General features: G+C 39.4%; 1 protein-coding gene across 5 annotated transcripts in view; it reads right to left on the reverse strand.

Moving 5' to 3' along the window:
• The window catches only part of NRIP1 (nuclear receptor interacting protein 1), a 96,425-nt gene that overhangs the window by 63,043 nt on the left and 7,234 nt on the right, over window positions 1-26,148 (reverse strand). For all 5 annotated transcript variants that reach the window (XM_045584075.1, XM_045584076.1, XM_036444361.2 and 2 more), the window contains exon 2: window positions 12,084-12,165. The gene's annotated coding sequence lies outside the window, so the exon portion shown is untranslated. The remainder of the gene's footprint in view (window positions 1-12,083; window positions 12,166-26,148) is intronic.

Consider the following 26,148-nt stretch of genomic DNA (forward strand, 5'->3'; position numbering starts at 1 on the left):
AAAGCAGATCATCTCCTAGGACAGGAGAAGGGAACAGAAATGGACTACAATGAGCATGAAGAATTCTTTGGAGTGATGAAAATATCCTCCTAATGTACTGTGGTGATGGCTGCACATCTGAATAAGCTGACTCAAAATCATCATAATGAACACTTAGAACGAATTATATGGTATGTAAATTATACCTCAATAAGACAGTAAAACATAAAAATAGATGCTCAATAGAGAATTAAAAAATGCTTTAAAATAAATCTGATGTATAAGTTGTAATTTCTCATATTATTTTTAAAAAATCATAATTTAAGATAAACCAAATGTATAACAATTACTCTTTGGAGAATATAAAAGTAGACTTACGATGACTTATTTACCTCTCTTACACTGCTGGTTGAAAAGTAAAATGGTACAATCACAAAGAAAAACAATTTGGCAGTTCCTTGAGAAGTTAAACAGAGTTATCATCTGACTCAGAAATTCTTACTCTGGGGTTTAAGAAAAGGGAAATGAAACCTATGTCCAAGCAAGAATCCATAACTCTATGCTCTTATCAGCATTATTCATAACAGCCAAACCTGCAAAACCTAAGTGTCCATCAACTGATAAATGGATAAACAAAATGTGATGTATCTAACACAATGGAATTTTATCCTATCTAATAAAGAGGGAAAATGCAAATTGACCATCATGCTGTCACAGATATGGCAGCGTCAATAGCCACAAAAGGGCAACAACCAGTCCCCTTAGCACCACCAGAGTCCCTCAGTTCTTTCAGCTCCGCCAGGAGGGTAGCAGGTGCGTGGTGCAGCTAGACCCGCCCTGAGCCCCCCAGCTGCCCAGGGCCGGCTGGAGGAACAGGCAAGCCTTAGATGGCGGCTGCCCAGGCGCCCAGGGCCGGACGAGGCTCAGTATCCAGGGCCAGCGGAGGCTCGTGCTGCCGGCAATGGCGGCAGCAGAGGTGTGATGGGGCATTGCCTTCCCTTGATTGCCGGTCACCTCCTGCTCCTGAGGGCTCCCAGACTGTGACAAGGGGCAGGCCGAGCTGAGGGACTCCCCCTTCAGTGCATGAATTTTCTTGCACCAGGCCTCTAGTGTGTGTGTGTGTCTATCACCACAGGAATAGAAGAATATGCAAATTATCCAGGACTTCATCACATCACGATCATGATCATTCACAAGGTGGGCAGGGCTCCGGGTCTAGTGCGATTTCATCCCGCCCAGGCAGACTCCCACTCAGCCCCACAGCCGAATCCCCATGTCGACCTGGGGGTTTACTAAACTTGACTACAGCTGCTCCCCCTACCCCCACCCCTGCCCCAGGGTCGTGCTGCCCACAGAATCCCCATGCCGACCTGGGGGTTTACTAAACTTGACTACAGCTGCTCCCCCTACCCCCACCCCTGCCCCAGGGTCGTGCTGCCCACAGGCGGGCGGCCGGGGAGAGCTGAGTGGGGCAGGGACTGCAGGAAGCCACAGAGGGGTGGGGTGGCTGGAGCCTAGTTCCCATAGGTCTGAAGAGAGCGCCTGACAGGAGCCAGGACTGCAAAGAAGGAAGAAGCAGCAGCCTCGGGGAGCTCTTCCAATCCCCCTCACATCCACCCTACCCCAGCCCCCGCACCTCCGGGGGGAAGGGGAGACTGAATAGACGGGAAGAAGACTCAGCCTTGGCGGTAGCCACAGACCACATCTCCGACTATCAAGACTATCAATCTCTTCCCCAGCCAGGGGTGCCTACAACAATAGCACACTGGCAACAACCTGTCAGTGCCCCAGAGGCACCTGGGGCCTGAGGCCTGCCGCTGCCAGGCCCCCTCCGCTGGGACTGGGCACACCTGTCCTTCCTACAACTTCAGACCCACAAGAAGGCAGGCCTGAACGACCCCCCAGGGTCAGGACCCCCACCTCCAGCAGCAGCACCTTCTCCACAGCAGAAGCATACTGAACCTGGCCAGGGGTGTGGCTAAACCCACCTCCCATAGCCCGCCTGGCCAGTCCCCGCCGAGCTCCAGGAGATTGGAGCACCGCTCTGCCCCAAGGACTTACAACTGCAAAACAGCCACGTACAATTTAAAGAATGGCGCCACGCAGGGAGGTTTGACAGTTACTCTCCCTTCTGCCTCGCTGCCCCACTAGTGCCCTCTACCAGCACCTCAGGGATAACCACAGCTATACGACTGACTGCTGGCCAGAGCTTACCCCTCCGAGGCCTGCAGAACCCTCTGCAAAGCTTCCATAGCTACAGTCCCAGGAAACAATCATGCTCTCCACCCCTAATCAGCACCTGCTACCTGCGAGAGGGTACCCGTAAGCTTAAAAATAACAATCCCTTCCATTTAGACATCACTTACTAATGAAACATTTCTAGGTTTATTAGCTCAGAACCACCTCATGACAACCCAGTGAGGCAGGCGGAGAAGAGATTACAATTCCCATGGTATATGCGTATGGATTCAGAAATGAAGCTCAGAGAGGAAAAGTGTCAAGCCCACTGGTTCCCAAGGCGCAGCACACACCCCACAGGGGCAATTCGAAAATGAGTTGACAGTGAATTCTTTTGCATTTCTTATGGTTCTAGGGGATCTCATCTACAGTGTATCCTATATAATAAAAGGCTCATGTGCAAATGACCGAATGGTGGAATGACTAGTCACTATGATGCACACTGACCACCAGGGGGGAGACACTCAACGAAGGAGCTGACCCCTGGTGGTCAGTGTGCTGCCATAGGGGAGCACCGCTCAGCCAGAAGCCAGGCTCATGGCTGGCGAGCACTGCAGCAGTGGTGGAAGCCACTCCCTCCTCCATGGCAATGTTAAGGATGTCCGAATGACGACTTAGGACCATTAGTCGGATATCCCCCCAGGGCTCCAGGACTGCGAGAGGGCGCAGGCCATGCTGAGGGACACACCCCCACCAAATGCACGAATTTCGTGCACCAGGCCTCAAGTTTAACCATAAAAAGGAATGAAGTAGTGACACGTTACAACTCAGATGAACCTTAAAAATTATTATTTAAAGTGAAGGATGCCAATCACACAAAAAAATCAAAAATAAATATTTTATGATTCTATTTATGTGAAATATCCAGAATAGGCAAGTTCAGAGACAGAAAACAGATTAGTAAGTAGCTGCCTAGGGCCAGGGGTGGGGGATAATGGGAATAAGGAGTGAGTGTGAATTGGTATGAGGTTCCTCATGTTTAAAATTAGATGATGGTTGCTGCTCAACCGTGTGACTATAAAGAATGCTTTAAGTGTGTAAATTTTATTGTATGTTAATTATATCTCAATGAAACTATAAAAGTGATGAATTTTTATGTAGTATTAAAACAACAAAATAATTTCAGGTTAAAAACCTGGACTTCTAATCTTATTTATTTGCTTTTGAACCTGTCTCACATTTATTTGAGTAGGTGTGTTTGTATTCAATTATTGTGGCTAAATATAAATCACTTAAAAATCAACTATTTTTACATAGTAACAAACAGAAAATAACTCTTTAAAAAAATTCAACAATAAAACATACCCAAAGAATAAAACTAACTTGTAAATACTGCAAATTCTATACGGAAAAAAAAATATTTTGTATTGGAGGACATTAAATACAACCTAAGCAAGTAGGATATTCATGATAGACTCAATATCATAAAATAAAAATTCTAAACTGAACCAGTACATTTAATGCAATGCTGATCAAACCCCAAAAGGTTTATAAATTGATTCTAAAAGTAATACAGCAGCAAGTAAATGTCAGTTATTGACTATAGTGCTAAGTCATATGTTTTTCCACTTAATCACTGCATATTAAATAGATTTAAAAAAATATATATTTTATTGATATTTTACAGAGAGGAAGGGAGAGAGATAGAGAGTTAGAAACATCGGTGAGAGAGAATCATCGATTGGGATGTGCCCACAACCAAAGTACATGCCCTTGACCAGAATCGAACCTGGGACCTTTCAATCCGCAGGCCAAAAGCCAAACCGGTCTCGGCATATTAAATAGATATTACATACTTTACAGATAAAGAAAATAAGATACAGGGCAGTAGAGTGTACTGCCCAAAATTGAACAACAGGTAAAGGGATAGATTCAAATTCAGGTCAGTGTGCTTCCTTAATCCCACAAACCGTTACCTTATAAAGCCTCCCTAGTGTCACAGGAATTGATTTCAGCAACTGGTCTTCTGATCATTTCAGGAGACTAACAGTCTGTTTTCAAATCACTGGTCAAGTTTTCTGCACCTAGAGCTTCTCTGAAGACATAAATACTCTTTAAATAAAAACACATCTCTAGGGTAGTCCTGTGTATGGCAATTTATATTAACAAATTCACCAACTACATTGCTTTTGTTACTAATGGCATAAGCACCCTAAATTTCCCTTACTGAAGTAAAACCTAGTCAAACTTTTTTGCAGGAAAATCTCTAAAACGTTTGTAAGTATCAAAAAGTTGAGGAAATGTTGATACTTTAAAATAAATCTTGACCTAGTAATAACTGGCACTAGGCCTTTTATTTTATTCTTGCAGTCAGCAAAATTACAAACCTATAAAAATTCAAATAGTTAAGGGCACACATTTTGAAGTACTTGCATACGTGGTGAATCACTTCAGAAACTTTATACTGAGACCATTTTTAATATGTAGGCAGACCTCATTTTAAAAACCCATAACCACTAAACAACGGAAGAAAAAGCAAGTCCACATAGTGTTTTACTAATTGTTTTCTCTGAGAACTGTTTTTTCTAGGGGAGAAAAACGAATATTACTGGTTCCTATGCAAACATATTTAGAAGTTGCTGTTTCTAACAGTGCATTAATCTCAATCTTTGGAAAAAATCAAGTGAAGGCCACTTAGCTTAAACAAGTAAGATGTAAGGAGAGAGCAGAGTTGGAGGAATAAATCAGTAGGTGGCAGATATTAACTGATTCAAACTTGAAAGAACTTCAAAAGCATGGATCAGGCTTTGTGAAAATTATTAAAGTGAAGTACAGAAAAGAAAAAAAAAAGTGCAAAACTTGTGCAAGAGTGTTCTATTAAGTAGAACAGTGATCATCCAAATATCTATTGTACTTCTTTAAAAAAAAAATACAGAATTAACAATATTGTCAGTTATACATTACCTTTCTAAAGCATTACTAGAGACAGCAAACTTTATTTCCTCATTTACTTTGCATAATAATCCTGTGATATAGGTTGTATACTCATTTATACAGATAAAGAAACCGAAGCTCAGATTAAATAATTTGCTAACAATCTGAAGTGAACTACAGCTCAAATATAAACCTTATGATTCTAAGACCAGCATTTTATATATCACTATATTAAATTACTAGTAGCCTGGTGTATGAAATTCATGCACCAGGGGAAAAGGGAGAAGGAAGGAGTGTGCCCCTCAGCCCAGCCTGCACCCTCTCTAATCTGAGACCTTTGTGGGATTGGGCCAAAATGGGCAGTCAGACATCCCTCTTGCAATCAGGCACCGTTGACTCCTACCCGCTCACCTGCCTGCCTGCCTGATCACCCCTAACTACTCTGCCTTGGCCCCACCACCATGGCTTTGTCCGGAAGGATGTCCAGAAGTCTCCCGGTCTAATTAGCATATTACCCTTTTATTAGTATAGAAGGCCATTATGGTCTTAAATATCTACACAAGAGTTAAGAGAAATATATCATTTGGGTTACTTTATTTTTCATAAAACAAAGAAACAAAACAACTACTTCTATCTTCTCTATCCCTGATGTTTTTTTCTAAAATATAAGCTTACAAACCAATCACTGGTGTACATGTGATAAACCTATCAGAAACAAAGGAGACTCTGAACAGCTTCAGCAATCTTGAGAAAGTAGAACAAAGTTGGAAGAATCACAATACCAGATAGTAAACTACAGAGCCATGGTAATCAAAACAACCTGGTAGTGGCAATAAGAACAGGTATATAGATCAACAGAGCAGAAAAGAGAGCCCAGAAATCAACTCACGTGTCTATGGTCAATTAATATTTGACAAAGGAGGCAAGAGCATACAATGAAATAAAGTCAGTCTCTTCAATAAATGGTTATGGGGAAAATTGAACAGGTACATGCAAAAAAGTGAAACTAGACTAACGATTTACACCATATATAAGAATAAACTCAAAATGGATTAAACACTTAAAGATAAGTCGAAAAACCATAAAAACCCTAGGGGGGAAAAAAAACGTAGGGAGTAAAATCTCAGACATCTCTTGTAGCAATATATATTTTTTTCAGTTGAAATAGTTATTACTTACTTAGCTTTGTTTATAGCTTTTTAAAAATCTTTATTATTAAGATTACAGATGTCCCTCTTCTTTTACCCCAAATCTCCCTTCCACCCGGTTCCCACTCCACCTCAGGTCCTCGCTACCCTGTTTTCTGTGTCCATATGTAATGAATACATGGATATAATAGCTTTGTCTAATCTCTTCCCGCACCCCGACACCTCATTCTCTGAGAATCATCAGTCTGTTCCATTTACATGCCCCTGATTCTATTCCATTCACCAGTTTATTCTGTTCATCAGATTTATTCATTTCATTTTTAGATTCAATTGTTGATAAGTATTTACTGTCACATTCTTATTCATAATTTTTTATCTCCCCCTCCCCCTCCCCCTCCCCCTCCTCCTCCTTTTTCTTCTTCTTCTTCTTAAAGAGTATCCTTCAGCATTTCAAATAATACTGGTTTGGTGGTGATGAACTCCTTTAGCTTTTTCTTATCTGTGAAGCTCTTTACCTGATCTTCAATTATAACTGATAGCTTTGCTGGATAATCTTGGTTGTAGGTTCTTGCTATTCATCACTTTGAATATTTCTTGTCACTCCCTTCTGGCCTGCAGTGTTTCTGTTAAGAAATCAGCTGACAGCGGAGACCGGTTTGGCTCAGTAGTAGAGCATCGGTCTGCGGACTGAAAGGTCCCAGGTTCGATTCCGGTCAAGGGCATGTACATTGGTTGCGGGCACATCCCCAGTAGGGGGTGTGCAAGAGGCAGCTGGTCGATGTTTCTCTCTCATCGATGTTTCTAGCTCTCTATCTCTCTCCCTTCCTCTCTGTAAAAAAATCAATAAAATATGTTTTAAAAAAAAGAAAAAGAAATCAGCTGAAAGTCATATGGGCACTCCCTTGTAGGTAACTATTTTTCTCTTGCTGCTCTTAAAATTCTTTGTCTTTTACCCTGGGCATTTTAATTATGGTATGTCTTGGTATGGTTCTCTTTGGATTCCTTTTGTTTGGGGTTCTCTGTGCTTCCTAGACTTGTAAGTCTATTTCTTTCACCAGGAAGAGGAAGTTTTCGGTCATTATTTCTTCAAATAGTTTTTCAATATCTTTCTCTTTCTCTTCTTCTGGCACCCCCATTATTTGAATTTCGGTATGCTTGAAGTTATCCCAGAGGCTCCTTACACTATCTTCATATCTTTGGATTCTTTTTCCTTTTTGTTCTGCTGGTTGGGTGATTTTTGCTTCCTTGATTCTTGGGATCTTCTAGTCTACTGTTGAATCCATATATTAATCCATATATTATTCTTTATTTCAGTCATTGTATGATTAATTTCGGACTGGTGCTTTTCCATTTTTTTTTTCTTTTTTGGCATTCTCACTAAGATCCTTGAAGGTTTCACTAAATTCCTCGAAGGTTTCCAGAAGATTCTTGAGTAACCTTATAACTGTAGTTTTGAACTTTATATACAGTAATCTCGAGTTGATAAACTGGCCTTTTGTAGTAGTTGTCCTATAGGGCCCCGTGGCCCAGCCCTAATCATCTAATGTGGACACTCTTGGTGTACCCCTTTGTGTGCTGTGTGCAGTTTTGTTGTAGTTGACCCTTGATTGCTATTGGTGTCACTAGGAGTACCTAACCTCCAGGCCAATTGGCTATGGGGACCAGCTGCGACTACAGTGGGAGAGCTGCTGTGCAAGAGACACCCTATGGGGTAGGACTTGCTTCAGTAGGGCTTTGGTGCTTAGAATCTGCCCCTTGAATGTGTCACTTATTGATGTGAAGAGTTGTAATCTGATATGGTCTCACATTGACCACTGGTACACTAGATCTTGGGGCTCTAGGGAGGTGCAAAGTCAGCCACTGCCTGGGGCCATCCAACAGGACCTACAGAGAGATCTGCAGATTATCCCTCTTTGTATTGGGTTTGGAAGTGTCCAGACAAGGCCCACCTATGAAGCAAAGCAGTCTGGTGCTGGTGCAGTCATTGGGCCTTTTACTGATATGTTTAGGGCTCCCTAACCTAGCTGCAGCTGGTTTGATAAGCTTTAGGCTGAGAAAGGAAAGACCATTCATATGCAAAAGCCGATGTCCACAGCTTGGGTGGGGTTGTAAATTGGGTGGGGCAGGGTCTCAGGGAATCTCCAGGGCAGAACAAATAGCAATGACTGCCAGTCAGCCCCAGACAAGGGAGGTCCCAGCACTGGGAGCACTTCCGTCTGGAAGAAAGCCACCCCCGAGTTCCTGCCCCAATGCTAGACAGTCCAGTTTCTCCCCATATGTGTCTCGGTCCCCCAGAGTCTCGTCCTGCGCTGGAGTTCAGAGCCAGTGGAGCTTATAAATTCAGTTTGTGGTGCAGGCATTTTAAGAAGAGCAGCTGGGTCTCAAGCAGCCTGTGTGTCACTCAGCCCCAATTCATACTGCTTTCTTCCATTTTTACATTACTGCCAATAGATATATTGCCAATAGACTTCTTTCCCCAGCTCTGGAACCCCTCGCTCCTCTAAGTAGCCTCCACAGAGGCAATCTCCCTCCTGATTAAAAAGGCGGCACACCCAGGTGCCATACCAGTCCCTTCCACACCTCCGCACCTCCTACCAGTCTCAATGTGCTTTCTTCTTTACCTCTCTAGTTGCAGTACTTCCACTCAGCCAGCTTTCCCACAGTGCTGGATGATAGTTGGTCTGTATTTTAGTTGCAATTTTGATTTGGTTGTGGGAGGCAGCAAGTACAGGCATTTATCTATGCCGTCATCTTGGTTCTCTGTTTATAGCTCTTTTTCTTGTATCAATATTTTTGCTGATATATCTCTTAGGGCAAGGGAAACAAAGGGAAAAATAAACAAATGAACTACATCAAACTAAAAAGCTTCTGCACAGCAAAGGAAACTATCAACAAGATGAAGAGGGAATCCATTGTATGGGAGAACATAGTTGCCAATGGTACATGAGGTAAGAGTTTAATTTCCAAAATATATAAATCATTCATACAATTCAACAAAAGAAATATAAACAATCCAATTAATAAATGGACAAAGGACCTGAATAGACACTTCTCTAAAGACGACATACAGATGGCCAATAGATATATGAAAAAAAAAAAAAAAAAAGCTCAATGTCACTAATCATCAGAGAGATGCAAATTCAAACTATCATGACGTATCACCTCACATATGCTAGAATGGTTATCATGAATAAATTGACAAACAACAAGTGCTAGTGAAAATGTGGAGAAAAGGAAACTGCTAGTGGGAATGCAGACTGGTGTAGTCACTGTGGAAAACAGTATGGAGTTTCCTCTAAAAATTAAATATGGAACTGCCTTTTGACCCAGCCTTCCCACCCTGGAAATGTAGCCTAAGAATACTGAAACCAATCAGAAAGAATGTATGTATCCCAATGTTCATAGCAGCAATTTTTATACTTATCTACTAAAAATAGCCCAAATACCCATCCTATATAATAAAACTCTGATATGTAAATTGACCAAATGGCATAAGGACTGGTGTAATGACTGGGCACTATGACATGCAATGACCACCAGGGGGCAGATGCTCAATGCAATGAACTGCCCATGTCCAGCATCTGCCCCCCAGAGAGGAAGGTGACTGGCGGTGGCAGAGGTGGAGCCAGCAAGTGGGAGGTGCCAGGCTGCCAGACAAGGTGGGTGCCAGCTGGGGCCCCCAATCACCCTGCTGGTTGCCCCACAAAGGGAGGCAATCAGTGGCTGCAGCAGGGAACATGGCCGGCCAGCGGGCAGCACCAGGTTGCCAGCCAAGGCGGGTGCCAGCGGGGACCCCCGATGGCTCTGCCCACCAGTCGCACCACAGATCAGCCCGGATTGCCGGCCAGGCCCTAGGGACCCTACCCAATATATTGGGAACAGTCTCTTAGATTTAAAAATTAAAACCTGGCAAAGGCTATTCTATAACAACACTGAAAAAACAGGATGATGCAGCGATGACATGCATGGACTCTGGCTTGCACATTTTGCGGTCAGCCCTTATTCTGACACTTATAACTGTGTGACAAAGCAAATTACTTAACTTCTCTCTGCTTCAGTTTTTCCATCCATAAGATGCGGAAAATGGTACTACTGCCTCAGCATAACTACTTTTTATAACCGGGGCAAAAAAATGTAGCTGACATACAATAGCAAGATGCCTTTTACCTGTATGAAAAGTATGGTCCCTGATGCATGCAGCATCCTGGATTCTGAGAGGGATGTCCAACTGTCGGTTTAGGCCCAACATCCCCTGAGGGCTCCCAGATTATGAGGGGACACAGGTCAGGCTGGGGCCTCTAAGAGTGAATAATCTTGAACATAGAGAGTTTCTAATTTAAAAGTTCAATATATTATGCTATGGAGACATAAAAAACTACATCTAATTTTAGAAATTAATACTCCTTAACAAGTGATTCAGAAAATATATAAAACTGGTATTTGTGTTATTTCATGCAAATATAAATCATGAATATCCAGTTAATTAAGTAAATATGTACTGGAAGAATTTGACTTATTTACAACTTTAATATATCATTTTGCCCAGCCAGTGTGCTCAGTGGTTAAGCACTGACCCATGAACCAAGAGGTTACCAGTTTGATTCTGGTCAGGCACATGCCTGGGGTTGCAGCCTTGATTCCCAGTAGGGGGCATGTAGGAGCAGCCTACTGATGTTTTCTTTCTCATCAATGTTTCTCTCTATTTCTCTCCCTTCCTGTCTCTCTGAAAATTAAAAATAAACGTATTTTAAAAAATAAATATATCATTTAATTAAATGAATTTAAGTGCCCTCCTTTCATTTATTTGTATTCCAAGCAAGATAGCTGGCAAGTTTTTTAAAAGGAAAACAAGACTTAAGAGAGGTGGAAAGGCCGAAACCGGTTTGGCTCAATGGATAGAGCGTCGGCTTGGGGACTGAAAGGTCCCGGGTTCGATTCTGGTCAAGGGCATGTACCTTGGTTGCGGGCATATCCCCGGTAGGGGGTGTGCAAGAGGCAGCTGATCGATGACTCTCTCTCATCGATGTTTCTAACTCTCTAACTCTCTCCCTTCCTCTCTGTACAAAATCAATAAAATATTAAAAAAAAAAAAAAAAAAAAAAAGAGGTGGAAAGGTGGACACAAACAACAAAACCTTGGGTATGGCTGAATGGAACCGTGTTTACCACTAGCTAGTTAAACTAGTTAGTGTATTCACATGAAGCAGGTAAGCTGCTCAACTGACAATCTTTCTATACCCTTCCTTCCTAGTAATATATCACATGTTCTGAGACTCTGGGCCAAGAAGCACATGAACTGCTATGCTACATCAATGTAACCGCATGTGATAGTGAAAACAGGGAATTTAGTAGATAAGACATTCAGAGGCAGAGGCGGGTGACCTGGTTGCATAAATCCATGGATCCTGATGAAACACTTATAGAAAGATGGCAGCTGACCCTTAAACTAGAAGGTAGAGTTTTCAGAAGCAGGAGGAGCTTAGGACTGCCTGCTTTATTTAATGTATATTTCACAATGTCTAAAACAGGAACATTTTATATCTCATTTTGAATCAAAACATTCTTATAAAAAGAGCAATAATGAAAAGGTAAAACGCTTCAGATGTATGTTTAAAACAGGCAAAACTGGTTCTATCAAAATTGGATTTCTTTCACTCACACTAAATTCAGAATTTACCAACAAAAATGTATCCCTCTCCTCTGTTACAAGTGTCAAACATCTAGTTTATCGATATGAAAATTGAAAAGAAAAATAAATAGAAAAATATGGCATAATTTTTTCCTATAATTGAAATGGCTTATCTACATTTTCTAAAAATTGGAGCAATGACACAAAATACAATACCTTCTGGAAGTGTTTCTCCGAAATGTTAAAATAATGAGTCCTGAGAACAGAGCTCTGAAATAGCTCACAATCCAAACATTTCCTGAAAATTAAGAGAAATAAGTATTACTTCAAGTGCATTTTATCTTTTAAAAAATAGTTTGTTTTACAACAAAATCCTAACTACTGACTGAAATAAACTAACTCAGAAAACAAACAAGATTTATTGCAAGATCAAAATATTCTTAACTATACATACTTTCCTTGGGCATAGCTGATGACCAAATCTGATTTTAAAAATCTGCATTATAAGACTGGTGCAACCACTGTGGAGAACAGTGTGGAATTTCCTCAAAAAACTGAAAATGGAACTCCCATTTGATCCAATAATCCCACTCCTAGGAATATATCCCAAGAAACTAGAAACACCAATCAGAAAGGATATATGCACCCCTATGTTCATAGCAGCACAATCTACAATAGCCAGAATTTGGAAACAGCCTAGGTGCCCGTCAGCAGATGATTGGATCCAAAAACTATGGTACATCTACACAATGGAATACTATGCTGCCATAAAAAAGAAGGAATTCTCATCATTTGCAGCAACCTGGATGGAATTGGAGAACATCATGCTGAGTGAAATAAGCCAATCAATGAAAGAGAAACACCACATGACCTCACTCATTTGTGGATAATAAAGATCATTATAAACTGATGAACCAAAAGATAGATATAGAGACAGTAAAGCAACAAGCAGATTGTCAAATTTCAGTGGGGAGGGGAGGAGGATCTGGGGGAGATAATAGATCAACTGAAGGACTTGTATACATGCATATAAGTACAACCAATGGACATAAAGCTCTGGGGAGGGAGGGGATGGGTGGGAGGGAGGGAGGGGGGAAAATAAAATAAAATTAAAAAAAAAAAAAAGATATCTGAAGATGAAAAAATAAAAGAAAAAAAGAAACAAAAGTCCAAAAAGGAGCTATTTGGTTCTGTATTAACTTTGCTGATTATGTTATAAAGGATAATTGGATTAATTTTGATCATTCTGTAAACTCTAATAATTCTCAAATTTTAAGCATGTTTTGGCAATAAAATTATATATAAAAAATAAATAAAATAAAATTTAAAAAAAGATCACATGAAAAAAAATAAATAAATAAAATAAAAAATAAAATAAAAAATCTGCATTATAAAATTATTTACCAAAATAGACTACTTGTTTTTATTAAATTTTTATAGTAATCAAAACAGTTTGAAACAACTCTTTTTTTTTTTCTTCTTGACCACTGGGAACAAAATTTGTTAAACTCAGAATTGGAACCATCCTAGATCTAGAAGTTTATAGTTTCAGGAACAAAACAGTGGGTGAAATGTTTTAGGCAAGAGGCATTTAATACTGTGGCAGCTGAGGAAACTTCACATTGATCAGCAGACCAAGGACAGTGAAGCTAGTTGGAGATAAGGAAGACATGATACAAATTATCTGGCTCCACTACAGCAGCATTCCAGTTATATCAGTCACTCTCCTTATATCTGTTTTACATTTCTAGAATTCTCAATTTCTATCCTACAGCCTATAATATAACCTATCTTCATAAATGATAGCTTAGCCCAGAAATAAGTCCATAAACCTGAACTTTAACCTCTCAAAATAAAGTAGCTATTTTACTTATTTCTTCATTTTGTCAGTGATCTTTACTCTCCCTAAAACCATAGACGGGTACCAAATGCCTGAGAGATGATTTCTCAATATCGTAGAAAGGAAGGCTCTTCAACCACTGTACACACTGTCTCTATATCTTCCTTATTGTCATTCTCCTGTGAACTATTCATTCACCTTTGAATCCCCCAAAACCTAGCATGATGCAAGGTACAGAGCAGATGCTCAGTAAATGTCTTGCTTAATAAACCAGAGAATCTTAGAAATGCTATCAATTACTATACCATGCTGAAATAAAGAATACCATAAAAGGAAAGCAAGTTATATGGTTCAACTACAAGAGAGAATAGTTGCCTTGCTTTAAAAAAAATAAAAAATTACACACACACACACACACACACACACACACACACACACGATTTCAGAAAGGAAGGGAGAGAGGGAGGGAGGGAGACAGACATCAATGATGAGGGAGGAATTATTTATCAGCTGCCTCCTGCACAGCCCACACTGGAAATCAAGCCACAACCCGGGAATGCGTCCTGACCAGGAATCAAACTGTGACCTCCTAGTTCATAGGTCGATGCTCAACCACTGATCATGCTAGCCCAGCATACTTACCTTTCTTTTAATCACTTCATTCTTTCTCTCTGTCATCCTCCCCACCCCCTCTCCCCTCATCTCAGTTCTTCATCAGCAAGACTCTTCAAATATATATGTCAATGCTCTGATAAGCCCTATAAACTATTAGCCTAGCTGAGTATCAGTTATCTATCTTTATAGGTGAATTGGGATTCCAGTCCCACTGTGTGAGGTCCTACAGCCTATTGGCATGATAAATGGACATTAACACAAATCCTCTCACAATCCATATTGGTAGCTCCTAAACTACCCTCCATCAACAGGAGAAAATGTCACTTATATGTATAAGTCAAAATACCTAGAATCAACACTGAAGGCAGAATGTTGCCCAAACTTTAGAAGACAGAAAGTAACACCTTAAAGTAGAATTATAACTATTAGCAAGAACAAATACACAAACACCCTGAAGAGACTTCCGACTGACTAAAAAGTGTGTGTGTTTTTATTTGTGGGGTTTTTTTGTTTGTTTGTTTTGGTTTTTTTGCCCCAAATCATTTCCTATTAGGAAACTACTTTTTCAGCAGCTAAATAAAAACATTACCAAATCATTTTGCATAATAAATTTTAACCTCATTCTGACCTTCCACATAAAGCAAACAAACCTCTCTATCCAATAAGATCCCATCTGAACTATGTAAGGTGATAAACAATACCTTAATTGCTTTTATTTACAGGACTTTGAAACTATTCTGGGCTGACGTCACTGACTCAAGGTCACATTACAAAAAAGTAAAATGTATGTCCAGCCAGCATGGTTCAGTGATTGAGCATCAACCTATGTACCAGGAGTTCAAGGTTCGTTTCCCAGTCAGGGCATATGCCCGGGGTTGTGGGCTCTATCCCCAGAGTCGGGTGTGCAGGAGGCAGCTGATCAATGATTCTCTTTCACCATCGATGTTTCTCTCTTTTCCTCTCTCTCCCTTCTAAAAAAAAAAAAAAAAAAAAAAAAAAAAAATTTAAAGACAAGGAAAATGATGCAATATACCCAGGAGGAATGATCTACTTAAGACAGTGTGGTAGCACCTTCTCCCTCTCTCATTAGGAGACACCAAATGCTTAGTGCAGTTAACAGGTTCATCTCTATTTGAAATGTATTACATATATACACATTAATTTTATAAATATAAATATGTACTAAGACTATAAATTTAAATAAGTTTATCACATATTATGGCTTCCTTATTAACACCAATCTGCCTGAATAGAGACAAATGACATTTAAAATCAAAACATGAAACAGGGCAATTCTTTTTTTTCCAGTGTCTCATAAAAATTGCTAACAACTAAAATTCAGGTTATGAAAGGTTATGAAGCTATAAAAAATTTTAGGACAGGAACTGCAAAAACAGCATCCCAAGTAGACTTTTGATGGTTCAACTTACAATTTTTTTTACTTTACTATGGTGCAAAAGCTAAATGCATTCAGTAGAAACCATACATCAAATTTTGAATTTTGGTATTTTCCTGGGCTAATGATTCGCTGTATGATACTCTCTCCCTTGTGACAATGGACAGTGGCAGTGGGCTGCAGCTCCCAGTCGGCCAGCCATCAACGGTAAACAACTGGTACTTTACAGTGTACTGTGCTGGCAGCATTTTTTTGGATATTGTGTTTTGTTTTCACATCCCATCAGGTCTACAAAATGTCCATTTATGTCTTCTGCTTCTAGTGGGAAAAGGAGGAAGGCAATGACTTTTGAGATGAAACTCAAGATAATGCCCAACTGCAGGCTAATGGAAGTGTTTTGTGCACATTAAAGGTAGGTTAGACTAAACTATGGTGATTGGTAGATTAGGAATTACATATATTTTCAACTTAACGATGGGTTTTTCAGAATGCAACATCATCATTAAGTTGAAAAGCATCTGTATATTAAGAGTTTCTGCTTTTTTTTTTTTAACCTTAACAAGCATATGCCAAGGAATTTGCTTAGAGGAGCAAAAGACTTAACATGCCTCAAAGCCAATAATGTCAGATCAGTAAAACTAAGTTAGCACAATAAAATGACGGAAATTAACTACCAGAGATTAAAAAAAACAAGTATTTTTTCAAAAACCTCAGAATATAACAAAACACACAAATACAAGCTAACTCTACAAAATATTTCCCTTCAGTTTAGTACTAAAATTCTAACACAAATGATGTATTATTGGCACTTGAGTTTACTGGAGAAAAGGGAAGGAAACTATAAAAAATGGAATCTAGGTTACACTAAAAATGTTTGTCATAATGGTACAAATGTAGAATGCCAAATTTTTTTTAGGTTTATTATATCACCAGGAAATTCATTTAAAAAGTATATGTCCATTAAATTAGATAAATTTCCATTACTTAATTTACTACACAAGTACTTTTATACTACTCAGGCCAATCTTTTGCAATTTAGAAATGATTTAATGAAAGAGAAACAATGATATTTTAAAATTTATGCTTTTATACCTTCTTTCCCTTGGTAGAAGGGCAAGACCTTTATCGTGTAAATCTATAATGGATCCAAATCATTTCATTTGATGCTACTCCACAAAGAACACAGGATGTATACATATTTAAGTGGCACAATCCTAAATAAACTCCAATGGCATGATGTTACTTTGTCTTTTCTAAATGAGAAATAAAACACCTCAATTTCTTTTTATAAGTTAAGCCAATCTCCTTTGGAATTTCTCAGTAGTAAAATAAAAATATTTTTAAAGGTACTAGTTACTATTATAAATCACATGTGATGTTCAGTGACCATATCCTCTTTAGATATTTTAATATTCTTTCTTTAAAAAGCAATTCAAGGTCTAATACAAAATATCTACAGTTGACCTTTGTACAACATGGGTTTAAACTACGTGGATCCCTTTATACACAGATATTCATATTCAATAAATACCTGTACAATTTCTTATCCACAGTTAGGATCTGTGGGTGTGAAGGGCCAACTGTAGCCATTCTACACAAGGAACTTTAACATCTGTGGATTTTGATGTCCACAGAGGTACTGGAACCAATCCTTTAAGGATAATGAAGGACAACTTAAGTTTATGGGGAGTCAAAAGTTATACAGGGATTTTCAACTGGGGTGCAATTAGGGAGGGAGAAGGCACACCTAACCCCAGATGTTGTTCAAGGGTCAACTGTAATCTGCATAATTATGTAACAGGCAATTCATGGTTCACAATACTTTGAGAAGTATAAAAGCAAGGGGGCCAATCAAAATCTTCTAATATTATTTCCAATGTTCTTGGTTATATTTTTATTTGAACTAAAATTTTAAGTTGGCAGTAATTTGATGATAAAGATAACTTTGTTATTTCTCAAATAGTTCCTCTGTCCATCCAAATGACTAAAAGCCTTATACTCCTAAAGCTCACTGATTATGATCACAATACCTAAATTCTAATTCACCTACATTAGGGGTGTCGAACTCAATCAGAGAAGGGGCCAAAATCTAAAATCCAGCCTAAATCGCGGGCCGAATGGTTTACTGAACAGTCATAAACTGTCATTGTGATGGAAACACAGCGGAGTGCAGTGATGACAGTGCGGTGCGGGCCACATTGCAAGGCCTGGCGGGACGGATTTGGCCCGCGGGCCTTGTGTTTGGCACATGTGACCTACATAAAATTGTGATTTTCCTTTTCATGGATGTGTTAAAGCCTTTGCACATCTTTAAATGGGCTACAACCTTGAACTGAAAATAAACTATATTAATGGCATCACTCTTACAGATCCCAAAGTTAAATAAAGAGATAATTCTGAGTCTAGGTTTAGACACACTTAATTTTAACACAGTGCATCAATCTCAGGTGAGCCTAGTAAATCCTCCCACAAAGCCAAGAGTGTGTGTCTTTCTATTTTTTTTCCTTTTTCCTTTCCTCTCCACCATGAGGCTAATGAACAAAATATTACACTTCTTAAATATATTTGATGGTATGGAGGTAAACTATTCATTAGTTTGTAAAAGAGGTACCTGAGTACTTACCAGTTCCATATGTAAAATTAAATCCTGGACTGACAAGGTTGCTTAGGTAACACTCAGAAAAGAACAATGTGACTTCAACTATAGGGAATAAGCTATAAACACTCCATAAAATCAAGTGTATCTAGAGTAGACCATCTCTCCATTTGAAATACCTGCTATAGAATATGTTAATTCACAATTCCATTTAGGAAATATATTTCTTCCTCTCTCACCTGTTCCCCCACCCATCTTGCATTCAATTCCATAAATAGCAATTATCTCCCATTATAAAACAGTTGGCGGTTAAAACAATGAGCCAAGGAAGAAAGTACAATATTCTATAACTGACATTTACTGCATTGGCCTTGGACTTCTAATCTTTACCAGACGGGCACACAAATCAATCCATCAGCTCATAAAGGTGTGCTTTTTTAACCTCTAAAACAGATGGGATTGGCCAGAAGTGTCTGGCATGTCAAACTGCTAATCACTGCTGCCCTTTGCACAAAATAACCCACTTAAGTTGAGGCATGGTTGCACTGTAACCGACATTAGTCTGTGGGAAACCCATTTAACTGTCACACACTCCTGCCACTCCTGCTCTCCCTTAATTAAGCCTAATGCCTTATGCTTTGACCTTTTGTTCTAGTCTATTAACCCTATCTAGTACAAGTTCAATTATGCTAAACTAAAAACTTTGCTATAAAATATTAAATGCCATGCTCAAAAAATCATAAGGAACATCCTCCCAACCCTTAGCTCTAGGCACCTTGTTAAAGCATGCAACAGCAAAACTTCAATTTGGAGTGACACTGATTCTTTAGAGTCTACAGAGAGGACCCAAATTATCAACCTAGTCTACCACCTTTTTCACAAACTGAAGCCTGAAAACACTAAATGACTCTCCTATTTCATGGCATCAGAGGAGCCTCATTGAAATCTACCTAATCTCTAGTTCTAATCTTTTATTCTCCATGGTACCTCTGATTAATAAACTACCCAGCAGTGTATTATGGTTACTGATGTTTTTACCACAACTCATTACATTTTACCACCTTCTAGACTACACCACACACAAAGACCTAAAGCAAAATAAATGGGCCCATCAATAGAGCTTAGAAGTAATTTTTTCCTTTCCTCCACACACCAAAAATTTCTAGCTCCTCACTACCTTTTTTTTTCTTTTTTAAAAGTAGCAATGGTTGTTTAGAACTGCTAAATTATGCAACACTTAAATAGCAATATGCATGAATACAATTTTTAGTTTTGCTGGTGATTCACTGAAGTCTTCAATAGGGCAAATGACTTAAGATCCAGGAAGCGATTACACATTGCTACTTAACCCCAATGGACAAATTCACAGCTGATTACTTTAAAATTATTTTTACACCTTATATGTATATTGATTGCTGTTCACATTTATCAGAAGACTAAAAAATAAAAACTTTAAAATTCACTGCAAAATGAAATGAAACAAGCTATTATTACGGGGGATTTTTGTTTTAGTATATAATAATGTGTCTTATTATGTCTCCTTCCACTTCATATAATTACAAAACATTTTACTACTCTATACAATTAAAGGTCAATAACATAAAATAAAATTTGGATTTCTACTTATAACTCGTTAAAAAAAGCATATCAATTTTACATTTTCAAAAATTTAGAGTCAGATTTTAATTTCAAATTTTTGGCTGACTGCCCAAAGGCCCAATGCCTATTTTCAAATATTAACAAATATTGTTATTTTTGCCTTTAGCAACTTGGAACCGTACAGGTTAGCTCCATTATAAAATGAAAGAGCTAATAGTTTTCAAATAAAGTATCATTTAGAGCATTTAGAGTTGTGATGAAATGATGAATAATTCCAATGACAAAATTTACTACTTTTTAAGAGGTAAACAGAGAATGTGGTACAAGAGTTTAAAACTCAAAGTGAATGTGTTCATGTTATTAGAATGCTGCTTTCAAAGGAAAGTATCTCTTGGAGGAGCATACACAAAGATGTATAAAATGTAAAGCATGCGGATGGATGAGTAGTCAAAAGTAAAACAAACACTTGTAGCAGCAAAGCACTGACTTAGAGTTTCATTTGCATTTTTTTTTTTTTTTTTTTTTTTTTTTGCTGCATTGGCAAATACTGTTAATTTAAATGCAAATAGCATGCCTTAGTTATAAGAGTCAGTTCATGAAAATACAAATTAAATTTTGGTCTCTGCTGAGGAACTCAACAGTGAAAAATTCATACTAATGTATAAAATTGATGCACTCTATAATATATTGACTGGCAAAGAAAGGAAAAGGCAGTTTGGATACTCACTGATGAAAGCACAAAGAAGGATATACTACGCTAGGGCCCATTGCATGAAATTCGTGCATGGGTAAGGTCCCTAGGCAAATAGGGCCAATCTGCAGGGCAACCTGCAGGGCAATCAGGGGTCCTGGCTGGCAACCGCCTTAGCTAACCTGGGGCCTGAGGGCTGGGGGCAGCTCCTGCGTTGAGCGTCTGCCCCCTGGTGGTCAGTGCACAGTGACTGGGCATTCTACCAGTCGTTCTGCTGTTAGGTCAATTTGCATTTTAGGCTTTTATTATATAGGATAGTGTGCTAAGTTTTTGCTCTTTACTGAGGACAATCGTCCATTAGTCTGTGCATCTTCTCTTGCTATGATTTATAAGCATGTGACTACACAGAAAAATACATGAACCATGAGAAGAGATGGTTTTTCTGTTTACAAGACATCTACTTCCACACAAGCAAAATTAAGTTTAGTAAAAAACTTTGTCTTCACAAAACAAGAAACTGGGTTAAAGTTATTTTAAGAGCATTTGTTAAGTCTCAATGCTGTAAATATATAACCCAGATAATCTATACATTTTCTTTAGCATTTGAAAATTGCTAGTCTAGAAATTTCTAAGCTCCATTTTAAATTTCTCTTCTGCCATAGCATTATTACTCTAGTTGAACATGACAGTGTTAACAGAAAATTCACCTCTAGAAAAGAACGAATCTCAATTTATAAAAAATAACAAAAGAACTTCATATACTAAAGTATTATAACTTACTGGTTTGAATCAAACAATTCTTGATATCTTTAACTTTTAAGAATATTGAATGTCAAAATTTACTCTGGACATGAGATTTGAGAGGTCTCCCTCCTTCCCAACTAGTCAAATCCAATGCCATTAAATGTGTCAAACTGGTGGATTCTTATGACAACTGAAAGTGACTAAGGAACCTGCCTATAAGATTCTAGAAATATTTTGTTACATTTCCTTAAAAAATTTTAAATGTTCCCCAAAGATTCTGCTGACCACGTTTTCTAATATATTATAAATTGAATATTTTTAAAGAAAGAGCATTACAAAATAATCCCAAGTGCCAAGTAATTAGAATGTCACCAACAGTTAGGTTCAGTTTTCCCTTCATAATTAATATGCCTGAAAAAAGATAAATTTTAAGGAAGGAATATTATTCCTTTTAGAAGTTCTAACTTAAATACATTAAAGAAAAAATGAAGAACAGAAGCTATTATGCAAAATTTATCCTATATAATAAAAAGCTAATATGCAAATCAACAAAATGGTGGAACAACTGGTCGCTATGATGCGCACTGACTACCAGGGGGCAGATGCTCAATGCACAGAAGTTGCCCCTGGTGGTCAGTGCACTCCCATAGTGGTAGTGCCGCTCAGCCAGAAGCCTTGAGCCAGGCTCATGGCTGGCGAGTGCAGCTGTGGTGGCAGGAGCCTCTCCCACCCCTGCAGCAGTTGGACATCCCCCAAGAGCTCCCGGACAGTGAGAGAGAACAGGCCAGGCTAAGATAACCCCCTGAGTGCATGAATTTCATGCACCAGGCCTCTACTACATAATAAATTAGCAGCTATCTACTAATAAAAGCCTTGAGGGTGATCAGGCCAGCAGGGGAGGGCCATTAGGGGCAATCAGACCTGCAGGGAAGCAGTTAGGCATCAATCAGGCTACCAAGGGAGTGGTTAGGAGGTGATCAGGCAGGCAGGTGAGCAGTTAGGAGCCAGTGGTCCCAGATTGTAAGAGGGATGTCTAACTGCTGGTTTAGGTCCGATCCCTGTGGCCTAAAGTGGACATCCCCTAGAGTCTGAGATTGAAGAGAGTGCAGGCTGGGCTGAGGGACACTCCCCTCTCCTTCCCCACTCAGTGTGCAAATTACTAGAGGCTCGATGCACAAAATTTGTGCAAGAGGGGGAGTGCTGTCCCTCAGCCCAGCCTGCACTCTCTCCAATCTGAGACCCCTCAGGGGATGTCCGACTGCCGGTTTAGGCCCACATGGATTAGGCCTCCATGGGCAGTCAGACATCCTTCCCACAATCCAGGACTGCTGGCTCAACTGCTTCACCTGCCTGCCTGACTGCCCCTAACCACTTCTGCCTACCAGCCTGACCACTCCCTTGCCAGCCTGATCGATACCTAACTGCTCCCTTGCCGCCTGATTGCCCCCAACTGCCCTCCCCTGCTGGCCCAATCATCCCCAACTGCCCTCCCCTGCTGGCCCAATCATCCCCAACTGCCTTCTCCTGTTGGCCCAGTCGCCCCCAACTGCCCTCCCCTGCCAGCCTGATTGCCCACAACTGCCTTCCCCTGCCAGCCATCTTGTGACCACATGGGGACGGCATCTTGTGTGAGGGTGTGATGGTCAATTTGCATGTTACCTCATTATTATATAGGATACCCAGCGGCTCCATTCCTGACCCTCTCCCCCTAAAAAGCCAGATTTTCCCAAGAGCTGGCATAGGTACAGTGCAATTCAACAAATGTTTATAACAGCCTTATCTGTGCCAGGCAACTACAGCACTGACAGCACACTGATGAATATAGTCTTATTCATGGGGCTTTCCCTCTACTGAGAAAGACAGACATTACACTAAGCAAGTGTGACCATTACAATGAAGAGAACCATGAGAGACAAATCGGATCTTGTTAAGAGGCTTGGGGACTGTCTCAGCATCTATGCTCTCTTTTCCACTGTCCCATAAATGGGAATATTTCTTTCTTGTTTGCTTCACCAAAGTCCAGGAATGTGGTCTGTCTGTGGCCCACATAAACAGCTACCATTAGATTTCTTCTCTCTTGCTTTCTTTCTAGGGGTAGACCTAGAGGATTGGTTCAGGGCACATCATCAGCAAAGGTCCACAGAGTGCCCTCTCATTTTGTTACCTCTTCCCAGAATACAGGAATGGGGTCCATAATCTTCACATTATGTTCCCAATTAAACCCACAGACCTACTCACCTCCACTAATGGTTTCAGGACATCACTTTTCAGTAGGAAGCAGAGCTGGCCTGTGAGTATTCTGATCATGCTAGTTGACTAAAGGTACCTGGCTCTGTTAATCTACAAAAAGTTGCCCTGCTAATTTTTAAAATAGAACTATGTATATACATATAGAAACAAAGCTGTGGAACAGATGTGCATGTGTACTGTAAAATTTCTTTTTAAACCCTCAGCCTAAAAAGACATTCGAGTACCAGAATATCAAATAAATCATAAAACTGTTCTGAAGACTATGTTTTAATAGCATGCGAAGAAAACAGGCTACAAAAATAAGGATGACATAATTGGCCTTTTCACACTCTCCTTCTTAAGAAGACCCAGTCAGTGTGGTCATCACAGATCCTTCCTATGTGTTTGCTTGGACTACACTTTAACACCTGAAACACAAGCCCCTCATTCTGAGACTGATTTAGTAAAAACCAAAAAAGTGTGAAATAAATTAAGACTTGGTTTCCTTTTTTTTTTTTTTTTTTAATATTTTATTGATTTTTTCACAGAGAGGAAGGGAGAGGGATAGATAGCTAGAAACATCGATGAGAGAGAATCATCGACCAGCTACCTCCTACACACCCCCCACTGGGGATGTGCCCACAACCAATGTATATATTCCATTGACAGGAATCGAACCTGGGACCTTTCAGTCCGCAGACCGACGCTCTATCCACTGAGCCAAACCAGTTTCAGCAAGACTTGGTTTCTTATCCTGGGTTTACCTAATTGCTAGCTATATGAGTTTAAAATTTCTTTTAATTCTTAGGGCTCAACTTCTTCCTGTGTAAAATACAGGCAATAAACGTTAAAGAAATTTTTAATTACCAACAATAATAAAAATGTGGAATTAATCATTTACCCAACTGTATCACAAGAATACCCTTAATAAAAAAATAAAAATAAAATAAGAAGTTGAGAAGAAAAAATAGGGGAAAGAGGAAACAAAAATAAAGAAAAAAGGTATACCAGTACTAAATGGCAGCATTTATCACTATTTGGTATACAGTCCATGCCAACCACCTATCCTATGTGCTTTTCATTAAGCAAAATGCCTCTATAAATTGACTTGACAATAGGGAAGTAGATCAAGATAACTCTGAGACAGTATGTTTAAACCCAGAGCATCCATTTCAAATTCTCTTCTAACCAAAAAACCTAAGGTTTCTATGAAACTACTTCAACTTGTGAAAGCCCAGGTTAAAAAAAAAACAAACATAAAAAAATTAGAATAAAAGAGTAATATGCTAGTTAGACTGGACAGCCGAACAACCTTCCAGATGTAGCCAGGGCTGCCAGGGCTGAGGCAAGCCGCTGCAACTGCAAGGGCTGAGCCCCTTGCACGAATTTCATGAATCGGGCCTCTAGTGTGTGTGTGTGTGTGTGTGTGTGTGTGTGCGCGCACACATTTTTGTTTATCCAACATTTACTTGGCAATTCAAAAATCCAAAGCTCACTAGGAAATATTATGTATAGGAGACTTACATCTCCAATGTAGTTTCAATTTGACTATACCTTTTAGTGTAGAAGGAACCACTCAGCTTGATTCTTTTGGGTTCAAAATTCCATAAATTTTAAATGAGGCAAGTAAAAAGATTTGGAGGGATTTATATCCCTATTTCTCACTACCTCAACAATAAAAGAATATGCCCAATGTGTACCTTAAAAATGCTATATGCTACACACCTCCATATCTCAAAAATCTCTTTCCTCACCATGGTCTACTCCCAAAATGAAGCTAAATACTCATCTCTCTATTTCTGCTTCCCTCTGATGAACTCACAAATGCACTATCAATTTCCTCTTTTTATTGCAAAACCTAGTCTTTAAAATAAAATTATTGTGGATGAAGATAGGGCAATAAAAAAAATCAAATAAATAACTGTAATAGTCAGGAGGTTTAACTTTTCAACCAGGAAGACCTATGGCTCTGAATTTGCTACAACTCCTCCTTGACGTGGGCAAACGTAATTATCCTTGGGAATACCTGAATTAAGACCATAACAAGCTATTTTAATGAATTATATCAAGAAACAGTTGCCTCAAAGAACACTATGGCAATTCTGTGGTACACTTCACAGGGGTTAGCACTGATTGCATAGTTGCCCTTGGTGAAGACATTTCCCCAGTAAGCACAGGGAGCAGGACATCAGCTCTGACAACTGACATCAGCTGCTGCAGCAATCATATATTGGAAGTGATGTCCCTTCCCAGCAAGACTGGTCTGAGAATCCAGGCTAGGCAGACTATGTGCTGCATCAGACTGCGAGCAGGGTTTTTTGATGATTTTCTAAAAATCAAAGAGAGTCTGGTTTTCTCTTCAAATGATAGCATACTTCTCAGGAAAAAGCAAATTGTTATCAATGAAATTACAATAGCTTTGTGACCTCAGGAAAGTTACTCAGGCATCTCTCAGACTACTAGTAGGTTTCTTTATCTGTAAAACAGAGAAAATGATTCCTATATGTCACTGGGGAACTGTCAAGTGGCCAGCACAAAATCTTCCTTTCCCTGCTCTTCATCCCAATAAAA

The sequence above is a fragment of the Pipistrellus kuhlii genome, unplaced genomic scaffold (genome assembly GCF_014108245.1).
Source record: "Pipistrellus kuhlii isolate mPipKuh1 unplaced genomic scaffold, mPipKuh1.p scaffold_m20_p_2, whole genome shotgun sequence".
Lineage (NCBI taxonomy): Eukaryota > Metazoa > Chordata > Mammalia > Chiroptera > Vespertilionidae > Pipistrellus > Pipistrellus kuhlii.